This window comes from Neopsephotus bourkii, unplaced genomic scaffold (assembly GCF_033783945.1).
Source record: "Neopsephotus bourkii isolate Nb327-2 ecotype Australia unplaced genomic scaffold, CSIRO-AGI_Nbou_v1 NB_936, whole genome shotgun sequence".
In the NCBI taxonomy this organism is placed as follows: Eukaryota; Metazoa; Chordata; class Aves; order Psittaciformes; family Psittacidae; genus Neopsephotus; species Neopsephotus bourkii.
The window spans coordinates 2,938,044-2,958,418 of record NW_026901430.1 but is presented as its reverse complement, the minus strand read 5'-3'; the positions used below and the strand labels follow the sequence as shown (position 1 = coordinate 2,958,418).

General features: G+C 39.8%; 1 protein-coding gene across 5 annotated transcripts in view; it reads left to right on the top strand.

Annotated features, from left to right (window-relative positions):
* The window catches only part of TENM1 (teneurin transmembrane protein 1), a 363,157-nt gene that overhangs the window by 33,385 nt on the left and 309,397 nt on the right, over positions 1 to 20,375 (top strand). For 3 of the 5 annotated variants that reach the window (XM_061358104.1, XM_061358103.1, XM_061358100.1), the window contains exons 1-2: positions 13,402 to 13,734; positions 19,582 to 19,718. The gene's annotated coding sequence lies outside the window, so the exon portion shown is untranslated. Of the gene's footprint in view, positions 1 to 9,819; positions 9,958 to 13,401; positions 13,735 to 19,581; positions 19,719 to 20,375 lie in introns of those variants that run through there. The other 2 variants (XM_061358101.1, XM_061358102.1) reach the window with 2 other exon arrangements.

Below are 20,375 nucleotides of genomic sequence, written 5' to 3'. Positions count from 1 at the left end.
AAAAAAAAAATATGCTTTTCACCACTATGCCATTTATAATATAATTGCTTCCTAGCTCACCCTCTGTTGCTAATTCTAAATGAATGTTGTCAAATTACCAAGTGCATATTTTTGTCAGTATAACCTGTTGTTATTATACCCTAATACTGTGTGTTAATGAAGTGTTAAATATCCAGAGCTGCCAACTTCTTGATCCAAGGGAATATGAACTCTGTGAAATAGATGTGATACACAACTACATCGAAAAAAGTCTACTGATCCATGCTTGGATGCATTTTAATATAAATCAAATGTATCCTTCTAATTAAGATATCTCAATAATCTAAAAGGCCAGATACTGGCTTTGGTAATATCTTGGCTTCCATCTCTCTACATTAATTTCTATAAACTGTTAATCCTCTTTCTTTAGGCTCCAATCCTCCAAAGTGCTGCATGCTACACAGCAAGAATCGGCAGCCTTTCTTTGTTCCTTGATAGTAATAGTGTTCAACACTTTGTAAGCTCATGTCTTGAATAATCAAACTTATTGATATCAGTAACCTTATTCAATATTTAAAATTGCAGTTTAGAAATGTACTCATTTTTCATGTGAAGAAAGGAATCTGATGAAAGTCTACAGGGCAGTGATGTGCCTCAGAAATCATTCTACTGAAATGAATTACTTTTTTGACTGAGTAACTTCAGAAGGCATTCACATCAATATGGTTTATAACATGTAGAAAGCAAAATTGACAAGAATTCTCTGGAAAATAGAGGCAGTACTTCCTCACTACTTCATAAACACTGAAATACACATTCTTTTATTTAAAGATGAGTGAAGGGGTTGATATGTTCCTTGCCATCCAGCCTTCTTAAAAGAATCAATCTTACTGAAAACCACAGAGATGCAAAGGTATTAAATGTAAAAAGAAAGGACATTGTTGAGTTTGGATTGTACTGTCACAGAAATGGAGGAACACATTAGGACAAGCTCTTCCGCATACTACTTTTACTAGGTGTCCTTTCCAAGAGATTGCTTAACTCAGCCCATTTAACAACTTGTTCCTTGCCTTTGCTTTTGAAAACGCTTTGACATTTGCCACACACACAAATCCAATAGACTGGGTCCAAATATGGAAAACAGCAGTGTCATAAAGCTTAATTTCAATAACAAGCTTCAGCAGCTCAGAAAATGCATACTCTTCATTCCTCGTACAATGGAAAGAAGTATCATTTAGCCTCTAACAAGGAAAGAGGTAATGAGTTAAAGATTTAGTGCATGTGTTTATAGGAAGCCTGTGGGAAATTACAAACTGGGGCAAAGTTCATTCTTATATGATTATTTCTTCAACTTTTTTACCATCACATTTGAAAGTAAATATCTAAATTTATTGAAAACAGATCGCTGTCAACTGCTTTTAATAAGAAAAGCAAAAGAATCTGCCCAGTGAACATTATAAACATATCTTCATACAGCTAAATATAAAAAAACGTTGTTTTCAAAATTTGTAAAACTCGTATTACCTTTTTCCCTTATTCTTCCACACAATAAGAACGGATCCTTTTTTCACTGATACAATGTGCTTATCTTTAATAGAGACTAATGTTCCTTCTAAAGGTCAGTGTCATTCTAACAGATGAAGAAATGAGGTCTGGAATACAGTTGCTAAACTGGTAGTAGACCCTAATTTGCAGAGACCTAACTTGGTGTTTTTTTCCTAGATTAGTGATTCCCAAATAGTGACAAATGGGGCTAGACTTGTTTCTGCCTTATTCTCACATCATGAGTCAGGAAGGAAGCAGTAGGTGTGGGACAGGTCAGACTTTATTTCTTCTTTGCCAGATTGATTCCAGCACAACTCACTGCAGTAACTCCTCTGGCTCTTGCAGCTTGCATTCCAAACAGTTCTGGTTCTCCTGCCTTTTATCTCCAGCAAGGACTGAACGAGTAGGATTCAGGAGGAATGTCAGCAGTGAATCTTGCTTCAAAAAGGCTGAAAGCCTCTTCATTCAGTTGCAGTCGCTGAGAGGCTTGAGTAGTTGTCACTTTTACTAGTTTTAAGAATAAATAAATGCCTGTAATTCTTTGTTCTCCATGACCACTGAGTGTTTTATGGAACAAAAGCTCTCTGTGTATTTGATAGGTTATCTAGCAAAATGACAGCTCTCTCATGACGTCTTAAAAAAAAAATCATCACCTTTTGGGGATGAGTTATGTAAAATGATCAAATAATTGAGAATTATGGCAGTTGCAGTAATGCAAGATCTGTGAAAGAAGAAAAAAAATAATCCATTTAAACCCCTACAATACAATCTTTAGTTGTAAAAAATTGGGCATACACTTTAACTATGTTATTGCAAAGCACAGTTTCAAGGAGTATTATTGCACTTTTCCATTTATCTTTCAACTGGTCCTGTATCTCATTATTATTTCTACTCATGAGTCATAGTAGTTCTACATTTTTCTATTTAGATTGACATATCTCACACCAGAGCCCTTCCCTATGTGTTTCCACAGTCTCTTTTAAATAGCATATAGGCTTAAGGTCCCATCACCCCAAATTCTACAATTTGAAGCTATCCGAGCTGCTTTACTCCAGGTACATTCCATCTGTAGACTCCAAGATGTGTTGTAATAATTCTACACTACATTACAGCTTCCTGGTTATATATATATATATATATATATATATGTACTTAATCAGTTTCTGAACAGCTAAACAGCACTCATTTATAAACAGGCCTTTCAGCCAGTCATTAGTTTTTATACTAAATATTACACTGGATTGTTTCAAACTGATTCTCTTCTTCCTATCCAGTATGCAAACAACATGAAGAAGCCTTAGGTTAAAGGAACAGGAGGGAATTCTGGTATTTTCTCTCATTTGAGAATTATTGGGTTTCTTATCTATTGCTATATAGTGAAAATTAAAATTAATGATTTTGCAGTTAGGATGAATAACACAAACATTAAAATTTACCTCAGCTATAGCAAAATTGTAAGTTTAACATATTGTCCACATGTTCACACATTAGTCAGGTTTACGTACTTAATACATTTTCCCACAGGCTATTGCAGATTTAAGTTATATTCTGGTTTCCTGAAATACTTGCTTGTCTACAAAGTACTACTGATAAAAATGATATATCAAACAAATGAGATGTATGTCAGAAACCTATAAATAATTAAGTGCTAGTATACTCATAAATATTACAGAAAAGACCAATAAGTTCCAAAAGAGTATTTCCCTTATAACTTCTTATTTAAACTACAAGGGCATGATGCTGTTTAGTAGGCTGAATTATATATATCTGGATTTATAATTAGTCCAGCTATTAACCTTTTCTCCAGTTCCTCTCTTTGGTGATATACTGTACTATAAATTCCATAAGAGATTACCTTGCAAAAAATATGGTTTTATATAAATGCTCCATGCATATTTTATAATCATTTTTAATTTATTTATTCTGGATCTGATTCTTTGCAGTCTTGTACTGGTGCAGTCTTACCTGTGCAAGATGGATACAAACTAGACCAAAGCAGAACTTTCTGATCACTTAAAGCAAACATGCTTTATTTTTTCTGAATTGATATATATTACATATTTTCACAGGCAACCAAGATTTTTTCATCCAGATCTCTAAATGGGTAATTTTTTAAAGAAGTTGAATCAGAGCCTTCTACACAGGGCTGATGACAGCCAGTAAATGGGTACACATTAATGCTGTATTAGCATTGTAAAACTGCAGCACTTGACAAAAGCCTGCGAGAACACGACCCAATCTGGACTGTTAAAATGGCTGCATATAATTTGTAATTTGCCATTCATTCGGAAGCCAAAAATAAAGAGATTAAATTATGTAACTCTTCACAGAAACTTCTCTTGAAAAAGCCAAACACAATGCTGTTATGCTGTAACAGGTTAAAACATATTTGCAAACAAGAGTTTAAACTCAAAACACTTGTTTTAAAGATATTTTAATCCATTACTCTGTTGCTTCGTATTTTTAACTTTCAGAATGTAGGCTTATGTCGATAGGGATTTCAAGAGTCAAAACTGACAGTACATATTTAACTATCATAACCACCCAGCAATTATGTTTTAGCTTCTGTGTTCTCATCTAACTAGCCTTGCAATCTAGGAACTTCTGTGCATATTGGGACTTCTGTAGAAGTTAGCATTAATGAAATAGAGTTTTAAATTTCCCTAGGCTCAATCTAGACATTAAGAATGTAAATGTAAATTCGCAGAGTAGAACTAGCAGCCTTGAATACTAATATTTTCATCACATTACTTGTAGTTAAAAACGTACTGAAGAATGGAGGAGCCCGTCTTCACCTGGCACCCACAAACTGCATTTATAATTATCAGAATATTTCTGTAATTGTATGTTGTTAACACTGTAAGACTCAGACACCTTCTAATTACAGATTAATACTGTTTGTCTGATAAATAACAGTTGTCCATTTCTGCTTCAAAAAAATAAGAAAAAAGTGATAGAACAAATGTGATAGAACAAATGTAGCCACAATATTCTTATCTCACTTTTTACTGGCATGACAAATCTTGCAAATTCATTGCTTTTTTTCTGGCATTCATATATGCCCCTGCAGTATTTATTTTATTTAAGGGTGCTTTCTATGACTGTAGGTGTCTATGACCTTTGCTTTAGTCAACTCTCCCCATCATCACTGCCAATGTGTTCTGATGGTAAGTGAACATAAAAAATATTAACCTTATTCATGTGCTACTATTAGTTTCAAGTTATTGACATGGCTGGTACCAAAGTACAATTCTAGTTATAAAACCTGAGATCTGTATACTTAAGGAACTTTTAAAACTTTCCACAGTGATTAAACATTCATTATTGTTGTGACCAGTTATGTGTTTTAATTCTTTACGCACTTGGAATGGCTGAACTCTTTCAATCTATGCTGATAGCAATGACCATAACTAGAAGATAACAGTTCACTGGAAGGGTAATAACAATATAGAATCATAGAATAGTTAGGGTCGGAAAGGACCTTAAGATTATCTAGTTCCAACCCCCCCTGCCATGGGCAGGGGCACCTCACACTAAACCATGCCACCCAAGGCCCTGTCCAACCTGGCCTTGAACACTGACAGGGATCGAGCATTCACAACCTCCCTGGGCAACCCCTTCCAGTGCCTCACCACTCTAACAGGAAAGAATTTCTTCCTTATATTCAATCTAAACTTCCCCTGTTTAAGTTTTAACCCATTACCCCTTGTCCTATCACTACAGTCCCTAATTAAGAGTCCCTCCCCAGCATCCCTACAGGCCCCCTTCAGATGCTGGAAGGCTGCTATGAGGTCTCCACGCAGCCTTCTCTTCTCCAGGCTGAACAGCCCCAAATTCAAGTGAAGTGCTGAAAAGAGTTTTGTATTTTTTGCATACGTTCAGGACTGTTATCTAATTGGAAGAATGGGCTGAATCAATTGAAAGGCATGGTTTGTTATACTGGTTGTGACGGTTTCATATGCAAGTATTTTTACCTTGTTTTCTTTTGGCCTACTCCTTTCAAGTTTGAGTATTTCCAAAGATGGAGATCCCATCACCTCTCCAGGCAACCTGTTGTAGTAATTGATGACCCCATGGTGAAAATATTTGTCCTAATATCTACCTGCTTCTCAGTGGAACTTGTATAAATAAGTATACACAGATTTTCCTGAACACCTCCATGATAACTATGTGAAACCTCAAAAACATTTGAGCTTTTAACTGCAATAACTTAAGTTCTTGTCTCAAAAAATGTATATTAATCAGTTTCAAAGTATATTTTTGACCTGAACATTTACTGGAGTCATGATAGATTTTGATAACCAGTAAAAAACTGGAAGAAAAATAGGGTCCAGTCTTCAAATCCGAAATTCTCTATTTGCTCCAGTGGAAGCAGTACTAAGGGATAAAGATATCTAAGGCAATTTTCTACATTGGCTTTCAGAATTTTCTATAAATATTCCAGAAATTTGCCTCTAGATCATGTACTAAGTTTGGGTTGTGGTTTTTGTTGGGAGTTTTTACTGTTGTTGTTTGTTGTTTTGTTGGGGGTTTTTAGTCTCATAGTTGATATATTTTTAGCACAGCTTCCTTTTTATGTCTCTTATCAATGTGCTGACAGTTTTGACCTCAGTATTGATGACAATTCAGTGTCTTCCTCTCAAGTGAATTTTGGGTACAGGTTTTGAACTTGCTAATGAATGGTAGAAAATCAGCACCATGTGACTCTTGATTACCTTTGTTCTAGGGCAATTAGGATACTAACTCAGCCCATGAATTTTATTACAGTGTCATACTAAACTGATGCTGAACAAGAAAATTCAAGGCATCACAATTTCCAGTAAGACGTCCCTTAAAAATCATTTGGTTTAAAAGCATTTGACATCATTTAAAAGATATTTTTTGCAAGCTTGCCTCCTAGGAAGCACTTGGGAGCCTAAGTAAAATTTGAATGTTTATGTTTTAAAGCACTTTTAATGCAAGAAATCTGTGTATAATTATCTCTAATTAGTCATCTCTTCCACTGAGATTTATACTAAGCATTTAGTTTTTCTCTTCTTCACAGTAGCTATATCCCTGGCTTCTAGGACTGTCTGACAAGCTTATCTCTGGATGAGATTTCAAATTTGTCTGCCTTCATTTTACCTGTTGCTTTAGGACATTTCTTAATGAGGCCAGAGTTGCTTTCATGTCTAATTAGGCTGAAGAGATTAAGATATTTAGGTCTTGGTTTTGTATATTTTCCTAAGGGAAAAATAAATACATGAACAACAGAGATCAGCAGAAATACAAGAAAGAAGCAAAGCAGTAGGAACACAGGGGAGTGTTATGTAATAAATGGGAAAAGGAAAAAGGGAGAAGCAGGTTGGGGATATGATCCATTATACAGTATGCTCACTTTCAAATGTTTCAAAAAATATTGCAATGCACAGAGTCAAGATTTCTAACACAATAATTATGTCATTATCAGATGAACCTGAAGAGAAATATGCAAGAAGGGGCTTTATGTCTTTATATTTGAAAAAATAATCTTCATTATTATTTCCTTCCCATGCAGTAAATTACACTGTAGGCTAAGCATGAAGTTGATGAAATGGATCCAAAATACTCTATGAAACATGACTTTGTTTCCTATGTTCCTTATCTTTGTTGATGTCTGTGTCAGCTTTCAATACAGTGAGAAGGTTTACTAGTACTTTATTTAGGAAAGAAATGATCCCTGCTATTTGGAAGTTTAATTTCTCTTTAAAAAGTGTTTTACTTTAGTTCCACTCTAACAGGCAAGCTGATAGATTCAAACCTCTTTTAGCATGTATCCATATTCAGGAATAAACATTTTCATTGACTAATTCTCAACAAGGATTTTTGATAGTCATCTTTCATAGCAAAAGGTTTGGGTTTGTTTTTTGTTTGGTTGGTTGGTTGTTGGTTTTTTTAAAATCTCTTAGATGCATCTTTCTGCAATACCAAAGGACTTTCCCCTAAAAGCAGGAAAGCATTTAAGCTGGTCTTTTCACATCTCCAGCTCTTTTCAGTTATTTGGAGTGTACTTATTCATACATTTTATGTGTTTATTTCATGTGTTTGCGTTTGTGTTTATTTAATTCTTTCTTAAGAACTAAAAAGGAAGAAAAAAAGGATGCTTTTAAGGCTTTTTTTCCTTTTCTTTCTTGACCTAGAATTCATTTTTATTCAGGACTTGAATGGAAGCTGAGAATACAACTAATCTGTTTGGAGGGTTCTGGGATTCAAACCGAAATAATGAAGAAAATATTTCTCTATGTCAGTTGGAAATAGATTATTTTTTTTCAGTTTACCAAAACAAAACCAAGAGTTTAATTTTAAACTAAGTATTTTATCTTACTGATTATTACTTCTTATAATTAATTTAAGGAAAAGTAAATACCTAGCACATGAGCTACCATCACCAGGTAAGGCTTACTGGGGAAGTGGAGAATCAGTACTGGTGACAGGAGCATTAGCACCACCTTGTGTTCATGAGATAGGAAAATATGTAACACCCCCCTCCAGCCATTAAAAATGTGACACTTTTCTGGTCTCCCTATTGCACATTGACACGGGAGGCATATTTATGCAAAAGGTGCATATTTGGAGACATAAGTTTACAAGAATCGATTAATCCAGATAGATGGGAAGTTATCAAGTTTACAGTTTTGGTCAATGTGCAGTGGTCATAATGTATGAACATCCTAAATGTTGTCAAGTAGTCTAGTAGGCATCTGGGAACAGCATAGTTTAAAGGTTAATTTTGAAAGAAGCCTTGCGGTTACTTACAGAAGTTCCTTCTGAATGGGAGAGACAAAACTGTAAAAACTATGAAAGTCTTTGAAAATGTAAAAGGTGAGCAAAGGACACGGGCATCATACAGTGATGCAAAGCCTGAAGAAAGAGTCAGTATTGTTTGTATTAATTTTTTCATAACCTATGAACATGGCACAAGGCAGCTTTGCTGTCTTCAGTCTGTTCCATTGTAGAAGCTGTTCTATAAACAAACCTATTTCTGGTACATTTGTCACCAGGATGACTATCAAAATACATCAGGTTTCATTTATTTTTCAAAAGTACCAACCTCTCTCTAGTCATCTTCTTAGTTATGGGGGTACAATTTCTGAAAAATGGTATCCCATCCAAAACTGCAGTTACTTAGCCCTCTCTTAGCTCTACTACATGATTTATGGTTTCTGGTAGAAAGTCTGGGGCAAAACCTGTTCTTGCTGGGAATTGGTAATTGTAAGGTAGTGCAATTTTACATGCTTTATTAATATCTATGTATATTTAGCTTAGTTTCACAAAATTCAGCTCTTCTCAGTGAGAGGGAAATAGAACAATTTTCCCTACTTTCTGGACATTTCTTTTGGTTCAGAAAGTAGAAACTTCTGACTGGCATTTCATCCCTCACTTTCTCCTTCCTAATCTCTTACAAATTAGGACTGCCCAAACTAAGGGCAAGACTGCCCCATTGGGTCACTTGAGTGGCATGTATCAATTTCCTGTTTAATAGGAACAGATCTAGAAAAATAAATAATGACATAATATATTCATAAGTTTACAAAATTATCCCAGTTCTCCTTTACATTTCAGTTTGTGTAATGATCTGTGCCTTGTCAAAGTAAGTACACATCAGGTACAGCTAGGTTTGTGTTACTGTTTTTTGATCCTGTTTTACATCAACACCTACATGCAGATGCACCTACATCACTCATGTAAGGTATCATTTTAAAAGATGGAAATATTCCAAAACCACTGTGCGCAGCTAGGAATGATGGATTGGTCTCCTCAGTTCTTATCAAGTATGAACAACTGGGTTTAGAAAATAATTTAACCTTTTGCAGTACGGTTGGAATCCCACGTTGATGTACACAAGAACTTCCCCAATGGTGTCCTTCTGGAGTCTGACAAGGTCTCAGATGTCCTTATAACTTTTTTTGTCTGTCACGTAAGGGGCAGGGCAATGTTATTAGTGCTACTCATTACCTTCTGTCACTTTCTGGCAGACAGCTGGGATCTCAATGCCCTTCACATATGGGTTGTTTCCTACCAGTATTAAAAGACTTACTGTAAATATTTCACCTTCTTTTTTAAATAGTTTTCTCTCAGTCTGTTGAGAATACCAAAAAGAAAGAAGGGAACTTTTGTATTTCAATGTGTTAGAAAGCATAGTCAGTGCTGGGATCTGGCTAATTTCCTGCCTCTGTGTTTTGAAGTATGTTAACTGTACGAAAGAATAATTTCCATAAACTGCACACCAACCACCCACTTCAGTTTTTTAGGGAAGTGTTTTATCCTATCTTACAGTTGTCCAGGAAGCAGTCTTGTAAAGCAGGAAAATTCCCCAAAATTTCAGAGAAGTTTTTGCCTACTTCATCTGATTCAAAGAGGCAAAAAGAGAGACTTTCAGCAACATTCTCAAAAGCACAGGCTGACAGAGCTCTGGTAAGTGTGGTGATACCCTGCCCCAGGTGGGTTGAATAGATTGTTTTAGCAGTGAGACCAGCAGCTGCATCTCAGGTCTCAATGGAGATAGTTACAATGCAGGCAGCAATCTCTGCTCCCGCAGGAGGCATGGGAATAATTTAAAACTAATGCTTCAGCATAACTCAGTTACCAGTTAAAGACAATGAATTACTCAGGAGGGTCTTCTGAACTTCAGCTAGGCAAAAGGCATCAAGCAAGTCCTTAGCATCAGTACTGTGTTGACTAGTATTGCATCTGTGCACTAGAGATACTACCCTTTCCTACTTATAGAGGAAACTGTTACGGAGGCAGGCAGCTGCAGTTCTGTATAAACCTACATTTGTTCTAATTCAAGAAAATTCCATTAGCCACCAGTGTTATTTAGCAATATTTTACCTAGCACTTTCTCCTAAGCCAGTTCAGCATACTAGGTTGAGAAATCTGATGGTCAGATTTATTTTTGCTCAATGCACTTCTGTTACATTTAGGTTTGATGTGTTTAAGGGCTCTTGTTGCCACTTAGAAGCATCTTTGTTCTGATTCTTCGAAAAATCTATCTGTTCCTTCTGTTGGGGTGGCTCCTCTAAAAGAAATCTTCTCTTTATCCAGTGGGTCTCATCTTGCATTGGAATCTGCTCCCAGTTCTGTTGGAATATGCATAGAATATACCTTAAGTTTCACACCTTCCGGTCTGTCTTCTCACAGATGAATGTGTACTATCTGCATGGTACTCCAAGGACACCTTTTTGGTTTCCCAAACCCCAACTCACCAGGAAGCGTGCCACAGGTATCTGAAATTACCATATATACCAGATAGTCCACTTGGTGTCTGGCAATAATTTTCCAGTATTGAGTTTATCAGGTTCAGCTCATTTATCTCAGCACTGGCTGAAGAGACTAAAGGTAGGATTCAATGTCCACCTCTACTAGTTATCTTTTTATGTCTTCCCTTGATGAAGATATCATACTTTTATGACTACTATGTGTTAATGACTACAATAAGCAACTCCACAGCATTCCAAGCAGAAGCATTAATAATGATGTGTGATCTCTGCCTGCTAATAGCACAGAGTATTTCCTTGACTAGTATCTTAAAACCTGGAAGCTAGACTAGTCAGCTACCTTGGTTTATGGTTTTGTGACTAACACAGCAATTTTATCCAGGATATTTTTCTTTTTTATTTCCATGCTCAGCCTGTGGTATCTATTTCTTGTATTGATGAAAAGCAAATGTTAAACTCTGTCCAGAGAGAGAAGAAAGCAAACAACCACATCTCCTGGGAAGGAAAATATATTCTTTACTCTAGGCTCAGAGTAGTTCAGGACTGATCTATACTGCTGAAGAATGATTCCACCTACCAGGACAAAGTCACAGATATTTGAGATAAACTTTTGAGAGAGGACTGTTCTGATTTTACATAATGTATTTTTAGATTGAGTTTGTGGTGAAATTTGTTTAACAGCTTGAAGATTCGTGAGAAACAGGTCTGGTTGGTTACTTCTGGCCTTCCTAAGAAAGTAATGTATAACCAGTAGTTCAAGACTTTGCTTTTGCAAAGATAGAACAGACTTCCTAAAGGACTCTATATTTACCTCAGGATCTTTACAGCTGTGCTTTCTTTAGGGAGAGGCAGATTTAGATTTCCGGAGTACTGCTGAAAGGAGATTTCATTCTGAAGAACTAAACCAACTTCTTATCTTAGATTTGTGTCTTTAGAAATCCATAGCATAGAAGGAAATAAACACCTGAGGTCTAGAAAGGAAGATACAAAGTCAGTACCCTGTCATTCATGTAAGCAGCAGTTCTGATGCTAGATTTGTAAACTTTATCACTTTTGTGGTTCTTCATCCTTCTTTTCATCTTCCCATCCTTTGTTTTTCAAAGAGGACGGCTTTGGAATTACTAAAACCTCACCGGGGAGACACACCTCCAGTGCTTCACATTTATGCAGATACCAATACACAAGCTTTGGAAAGGGGGCTGTGTTTTGGGTCCGTGCCTTCATCACCTTTGCAGTGCTGTTCAGTGAGAATTTTCATTTTCTCCTTTGTTCCCTGCAGACTGACCAAATTGGCAGGGAAGAAAACCCCTATGCGTGTGTTTACCTGGAGAACCAAGGAAAAATGACTCCAGAAGTATTTTTTCACAGGCACCTGAGTTTTATTTTTGATAGAGCATGCTCAGGGCAGGGGCAGCTCAAAGGGCAAATATTAACAATGATAGAAAAGTTCTGTATTGGCAGCAGTGCATTAGAATTACAGATGGTCTTACTTATTAATGCACCACAAGCTATTAAATAGGCAAATATATATTATTTACTTAGGAGCCAGTTCATAAGCTGGTTTTGATTCTCAAGATGCTTTTTTTTCCCAAATACTTATGTAAACAGCAGAAACTGTCTAAATGAAATATGTCCTGGGGCATGGTAGATAGTTAAGAGAAACTTAAGGTAGTCTATGCAGAAACTTACAAAGTTAAAAGGAACTGTCAATTACACATTTTTTTCCAGTGTGCTCCTGTTGATGAACGGACAGGGTAAATAATGTAAACAACTACAGTGACTTCAAGGACTGCATAGATTTGTGTGTGCAGCATGCATGTAAACTGTAACTGGGATGGAGATGGACTAATGAGCTGGGTCCAGCCTTAGAGGCACACCACTGCCAGTCCCTGGGATTCTTCAGCACAATCAAATCTTTACTAGTAACTGCAGATGCAGATTTAGCTGTTATGAAAAAGCAGGCTGTAATCACCTTTACGCCTTTGCATGTCCTCCTGAGGATACACAGTGTACAGATAATGGAATTAGAGCGATCATCACCAGAAGATGAAGTTCCCCTGCACCAACCCCGGGACTGTTAATGGAGGTGGCCACGGGAGATCCCCGCGTTAATAAGCTCAGCTAGTGAAAGGAAAGCGCTTGAAGCACCAGGTATAAATTAACAGCACGCCCCCAAGCCGATTCCGCTACCAGCCTCACTTCCTCGGCAAGGTAAATTATTTAGAGAGAGGTGTTCCGCGTTATTTCCAAACGCAGAGGACTGCCGTTGGCTTTATCCTCCCTTTCCCATGCGTGTCAGGAGCCGCTGGCCGTCGCAGACGGCCAGACCCCGCGGGTGAGGGGCAGCTCCCTTCCCTCTGGCGGGCGCAGCCTTCTCACCTCACTGCCCCGGCTACTCCTCTAGCCCTGCCGAAACCTCCCCATCTCGGTACTCCCCAGCTCACATACGCCGGGTACTCTGGCGGTCGGTGCGAGCCGACTTGAGGCGCGGCGCTCGGTAACGCGCCTGCGCAGCTCTCCCGGGCATGCTCATTAACGGCGAAGGAGCCGAAAAAGGGCAAAAAAAAAAAAAAAAAAAGAAAAAGAGAGGAGGAAAAAAAAAAAAAAGCACCACCAAACCCTGAGCGCGAGCGGCGCCGCTGACAGAAACCCGCCGGAGAGCAGCGGTAGCGGCGGGGCTGCGCCGAGCCCGGCCCCGTTCCTCTCACGCCTTGGCTTCTCGCAGCCTGACGCGCCACCGCCGTTAGCTGCGGGTCGAGCCGCAGCAGCAGAGCCGGCGCCGTCCCTCAACGGGGCGGAGGGGCAGGGGCGGGCTGCAGGGGAGCCGCGAGGCGCCGGCAATGTGGATTTATATTCGCCCGCGCCGTAGCCGCCGGGGAGCGGGGCGCGGGCACCGCACCTAGAGGCGATGGGAGAAGCCGTCGGCGGGGCTGAGCCGGGGCGCTGCTGAAAGTTCAGCCGGTGGCCGCGCTCGGTAAGTTTGCTGGGGTAGGCGGGAGCGGCGCCGCGGGCGCCCGAACTTCGCTTCTCACGGGCGGCGGCCGCGCCGGGGTGTGTCCAGCCCCGCCGGGGTGCCCTGCCCCGGCGGAGCGGAAGCTGCCGGACGCTCTCAGGGGGTGTTTTGTGGGTGCTGCCTGGTGTGTACGTGCCGCTGTATGTGTGCGGGAGGCGGCGGAGCGGGGCGGGAGGGCGCGCGGCTCAGCGGCCGATGCGGGCTCTTCGCGGGCTGAGGCACTGGCTGCCCTCGCACCCGCAGCGGGGCTCCTTCGCCCGCGGTTGCAGCGCTGTCCAGCGAGCGGGCAGGGATGGCTGTCGCGGCGCGGAGCTCTGCCCGTCCGGCCGGGATGGTGGTGCCCGGCCCCGGCGGAGGCGAAGCTGGGCGGCGGCCCCTGCTCGTGTGCGCGGGTCTCCGCGGGGAAAGGCGGGGCGCGCTGCTTAGAGCCGCCGCCCGCTTCCCCTTCACCCCCGTCCCCGCGGGGCGTCCGGGAGCGGCGCTCGGCTCCGGCTCCCTGCCCGCGGAACGCCGCATCCTCGGTGCGCGCAGCGCTAAGGTGGTTCTGCCGGGGCAGCGGCACCGCGCTCCCTCGCGCCGGTGCATGGGGCTGCCTTGCTCCTGACGGATTCTCAGGTGTAATCTGTGAAACGCGCGTCTCGCGTTCCCCGTGTGCTGGCTGTGGGATCCGGCAGTCTCCAGTTGTAGGCGAGGCGAACTGCTGCTTTCGACTGGTTTTTTTGGTGTGTTTTTTTTTCTCTTTTCCCCGATAAACGGTACAGCCGTAGCTCGAGACTGACGCTGCAGGCTTGGCTGGTGAGTGCTTAGGCTGGCGATCGATACGATTGTGGTACGTAGAGAGGTCCCTGTTTCTCGGGTGTTAACTGTCTTGCCGTGTTAAACGCCAACATGTTTACCTTAGCAGGTATAGGGTTTGCTTGTTCTAATCCTCAAATCAAAGTCAAGAACTTCTATCCCCCCCCTTTCTTCCCCCCCCCCCCCCCCAATTCTATAGCTTAAACGTATGCTGTTTTTTCCAACTGTATAACTATCTTAGTAATAGTCGTTCATTGATTGTGCTCATAATATCCAGAGGTTGTAGATACCCATCTTGATTGCACTGATGCTTCTCTGATAATTAACGACTCAGATGCACTGTACTGTGGAAATAAACACCAGCTGTCCGTGTGGTGGGGCAAGCACCTCAAACATCTACTACATCTCCAAATGTTTTTGCAGTAACAAACCCCACCACTTCTAGTGCCTGTCTTTTCACTGCTAATTGTGAAGCTTAACGTGGAGCAGTTTGATATTTAATGTATGGGTGTTATAGAGAATACTTTGTGAATCACAAATAGGAAGATACACTGTAGTAGGGAAAGAGCTGTCCATCTGAAGCTGAGGCTCAGCCCAATAGTTTTCCTTCTTTCCTCTCCACAGTTTCTTTTCAAAGCCTATTTTATGCATCTCATGTAATGAGATGGGCTAATTGCAAAATACTTCTCAGATGCAATACAGGCTTGTTAATAAACTAATTGCTCTTTTCCCTATAGATAGCATATATCGATAATACAAAATCATCAGAAGTTAATGTATTTTTAATGCATCTGTGTGTTCTGAGGGTTTTGGCTTGTTTCAGGAACTCAGATCTTTTAACAGCTTGAGGATTTAGGAACCTTTGTGGGTGTTGCCTTTCTTTTGTTATATCACAGTTTTGTTTCAAGGAATGATTACAAGTTTTCTGAATAGCACGTTCCCAGTAGTTTTTGTTCTGTGACCCTCTGATCTTCAAAAAAACGCAAGAAAACTGTATTACAGATACATAAATAAAATATTTTCTTTGAAAGTGAAAAGTTACTTCAATTTGCCAAATTTTAAAAATCTAAATGTCACCAAAAAAAGAAGAAAATTCTTATTAAAAGCAACTCTTAAGAATGTGGGAATGCAAATTACTACTCAACATCTCAAGTAGTCAGATGTGGAAGTGAATGAACATATTGTATTGATGGCTTATGTATAAAAAAGCCATTGAAGTATATTTGGAGTTCTATAAAAGCAGTGTTATGAGAGAAAAGATGTGGCAAAGAAAATCTATTATTACTCATTTGATGTGGCGTTGTAATTTAAAATGCTAAGCTTTATAACTGAAGAAACAGCATGGTTGGTTATACATGTGTCTGTAGTTACATATGGAGATAGGCAACATTTTTGCTCTGCAGTAGCGGTTTAGGAATAGGTAAGTGTGTACTTTCTTCTTTTCCTTGAGCTAGGAGATGCTGAGGATTGACAGTGATGCTGACTGGAGCAGGCGGGACATTACCTCCATGTGATTCATGAGGTCTAAATGTTATTAATTTAATTTTTAAATGATCTTACTCTGAAAAAATGTAAGAAGAATAGTGCTGCTTAATTCATCATTATCTTAGGGCTCTGGAAAGCATGAAAAGCCATCCTCTCCATTTGGTTAGAAATATTTGTTGCTCCCATTTTACAGAGTGGGAGAATGGTGTGTCCTTTCTCTGCTTCAGTCACTGTAGTGGGACTAGTTTCAAATGTTTTAGAGACCAAATGTTAAATTGCTCATGGTGCTATGTCTGCAGTTCAGAAGGTTCTGATTTCTTGCTCACCTAGTTTTGTCTGTTGATCAGGTGTCAGTACTACTGAGTCAATATTCAACACCTGCAACTATAAAAAACATCAAGTCAACAAGATTTCAATGGCACTGCCTGCGTCTTGCTAACACCTGACATTCTACCCAGGTGTTACTGTGTAGTCAGTCCTTTGACAATATTTTTAGGACTAAATAAAGCTGAAAATATGCAGTGTCTTGGTGTTATCTCAAACAGTCTCGGGGGTCTTATGAGTGGGATATGTTATGACTCCTCTTTATGACTTACAGAAATGCAAACATTAAAAACATGAATATAAGCAGGTTTTTCTAATGAAAACCTCTTTTTGAAAACTTCTTTCAATAAAATACTGAGGATTCCCAAAAATTCTAATGAAAACCCCCATACTAAATATCCAGTGGACTAACCTATACTGAGTGAACAGGTCAGTTTCTTTCCTCCTGTATTTGCTGTTCTAACAGAGTATTTCTGAAAATTGATTGAAAGATACTTAAGCTAGTTCATTTTATTTAATACAGTTTCTCTACTACAAATTTGAACTTCACTATATTGAGTGTATTATTGAAAATAAGAAACTATTTTCTTTGGTTTTATTCTGTTATACTGAACTATTTGATTTGAATTTCTCTATTTAAAAGAACAAAAACATAGGTATTTTATATTCATCACTTTGGCTGACGCTGTAGTGTGAGGCTATTGTATTGTTTTCTACTGTCTAGTACAGAATTCTCATTTCAGCATTTTAGAAAACAAGCAGTGTAAGATTGGAGGGAAAAGATAACTTCCAGTTAAATGTGTTGTCTATAAGTATACTGAAAATGAAATGACAATGTTGAATTGGGCTTAGCACTGGCTTGTTGCTTTGGAAGGCTTCCCTCTGCAGCGCTTATTTTCTGTAGCATTAATGAGCAATTACTGCACTCTTGCAGTTCACAGCCCCTTTTAAGTAGACAGTAGTGCTTGTTCCAGTGACAGGTGTATTTTTCTGGTTTGCCTGTAGGCTGTTTGCATTTTTGGTGTTTTGGTTTGTTTGCTTTCCTGAATGCAGAGATGTTTGATGTTTGCTGAGGGTTTTGTGAAATGTATGAACTCCTCCCCTAGGGGTTTTAAGTATAAAGTTCTGCTTTGATACAGTATATGTCTTACCTGTGCATCTCTTTCTGTCTATATGGACTTCAGTCTTAAATAACTGAGAACATTTTGATGTATTTCAAAGAATTCACGTTTCCATTATTGAAGGGTTGGGGGTTAGATCTGAAAAGGGTTGTAAGCAAATAGTCCCTTTTGTAACTCTGTTTCAGGACTGTAGGTAGATTTGGAATGCTATTTTGGAAGACATTTTCACACAGCTGCTCTTGCATCGTTTTCTACTCTAAGGAGTAATCACTTTATGCATAATTTTCTTCATATGAATGTTCACAGACTGTGACATGATGTTGGGGTTGCAGAGGAGTGTGTTTTGTAGCATTCAACTTCTAAAGGAACATCTGCTAAAAGGGAGTTCTCTTGGGACTTAAGTGGTCATTAATGAAGTACTGGCTGCAGTGTGTGCATGCAGTGTATTTGCCTCATCTACCAAAGAGGTTTGTGTTGGGTCATGACTACAGAAACTTGGTGAGCATAGATGGCATATATGAATGTGACTGCATTGACTTTGAGAGTGCCACCTCAGCAAGTTTGCCTGGTGATACAAAGACGGGAGGAGTGTCTGATACCCCAGAGTGCTGTGCTTTCATTCAGAAGGATCTAGATAGGCTGAAGAGAGGGGCAGAGGGGAACCTTTTGAAATTCAGCAAAGGCAAGTTCCCTGGGGAGGAATAACCCCATGTGCCAGTGCATGCTGAGGGCTGACAAACTGAAAAGCAGCTCTGTAGACAGAGACTTGCAAGTCCTGGTTGGACACCAAGTTGTCCATGAGCCAGCAATGTGCCCTTGTGGCCAAGAAGGCCAGTGGTGTTCTCAGCTGCATGAGGAAGAACACTGCCAGCAGGTTATCCTGCCTCTTTACTCAGCCCTATTGAGGCTTCAGCTGGTGTACTGTGTCCAGTACAAGAGAGACATAGAGCTCCTGGAGCATGTCTAGCAAAGGGCTACTGGAATGATTAAGGGTCTGAAGCCCCTCTCCTGTGAGGAGAGGCTGAGGGAGCTGGTCCTGTTCAGCCTAGAGAAGAGAAAGCTCAGGGTTAATGATTGGTGGACTGGTGTGCTTGGCAGTGAATCCAAACCTGGGCGATAGTTGACTGGCCTCCACTGTGTTTCCTCTTATGAGTTCTCTGATCCTGTGGAAACTGTTTCCAAAAAGTGGTAAGAGCCAACAGTGGAGTGGGGAATATGATGGGGTTTTCACATACTGGTTGGAGGACTGAGACCTTCTAGCTTCATTTTTGTGGAATAGAAAGATTCATGGAGGTTGTCTTGCTTATCTGAAACAACACAGATATCTTTTTTTAAAAGCAAGTGGGTAAACTACTTCTCTCATAACACTTGTTTTTGTTCCAGAAAACACTTTTTCAGCTATTCTTATGTGTGATACAGTTTTTCTGGTTTAGCTGTGCAGCCCATTTTGTTTCTGAATTCATTTGTTACTCAAGGCATTAGCCAGCTACTGGACAGGGGAGGTGTCACTGGGAAAGAAACTAATGCAGAAGCAGCATTGCTCATTATATGCTTTCTGACAGTCTTCAGTATAAGCCTTCCTGCTTGCTCCTATAAGCCATCCTCAGAAGGAATATTCATTACTCCTCATATACAAGTTTCTTCTTTCAAATTCTGTCATCCACATGTGTACCACTAACCACAGACCCCTTTTCAACTTTGAAGACCATACTGCTTTCCCACAGACGGTGCTTCTGGTGCCCCTTTTTCACCAAATTATTTCATGCTCCAAACTACTGCTGTGTTTTTCTGACTTTGTTCTCTACACCATTTACCACTTTTTCCTGCTTCCTCTTACTCCTACTTTTGCACAGCTCTTAGCCCTTTCTGTTCACAGTATTTGAGAACCATGCTTGCAGGTCTCATTCTTCCATAACCATCTGAGGTCTTTTCTAAACCGTAACAACTAAATATCCCTCACCTTCTATACATCCAGGTTGTAGATGCATCTATGAGCTGACTTTCAATTCTTTTCCTCAATTTCTTTCCCAGCTCTTTTCTCAGAGCTCCTGTTTCATCCAGAATTTTGTCTGCTTTTCTGCAGGGCTCTGTCTCATCGTGTTGAGCCCTTCTGTTTCATGAAGTCCAGCGAACTGAAATCCACACAGTTCTGCTTTCAGCTGCTTTTTCACAACTTTGATCTTGCCCATCACCAGCCTCCCCTTATAGTCTCTCCCAGAGGTAAGCCTTTCTCCACCATCTCTTTCCTACATATTTTTATTCAGATCTGAATTTGGGAAGTAAATTACACCCTTATTAATTTTTTTTGCGGAGGAAGTGCCACATACCAGGTTCTCCAACATGAGGTCAGTGTTGGATTGAGAACTCAATAGGTTTGTGAGCTTTAGTCTTTATTTCCTTTTCCCTCTTTTTTATTAGTACTTTGGCTGCTACACAAATTCTATCTCACCTCTATAAAATGCAAATCATTCTGTTTGATGTACTGCCCATGCAGTGCCCTCAAATACTAAGATAGTGTTTAAATGCATATCTTAGTAAATTTTTATTGTTTAAGTCTGTGTTACTGTCTGGCTTTAAGTGATAAAAATCTGGTTATAGGCAGGGTGGCTGGTGGTGTTTCTTCTTCTTTCTTCTTCTTCCTGTAATATGGGTGGACAGTTTGTTACAGAAGAGCAGCCCTGTAGTCAGAATTTGCATCTAGATATTTCCTACCCTAGGACATGATGGATTTTACATAATGTTGACTAGTTACTTCTATATGGAAAGGTGTCCTGTTGTTGTGTTGTTGTGGTTTTTTTTTTTTTTTGTATAAAATAGCATTTTGGTGGTTGAAGTTCTTAAGTTAATATGTGCAGACTGTCTTCAGATATAGTGCGT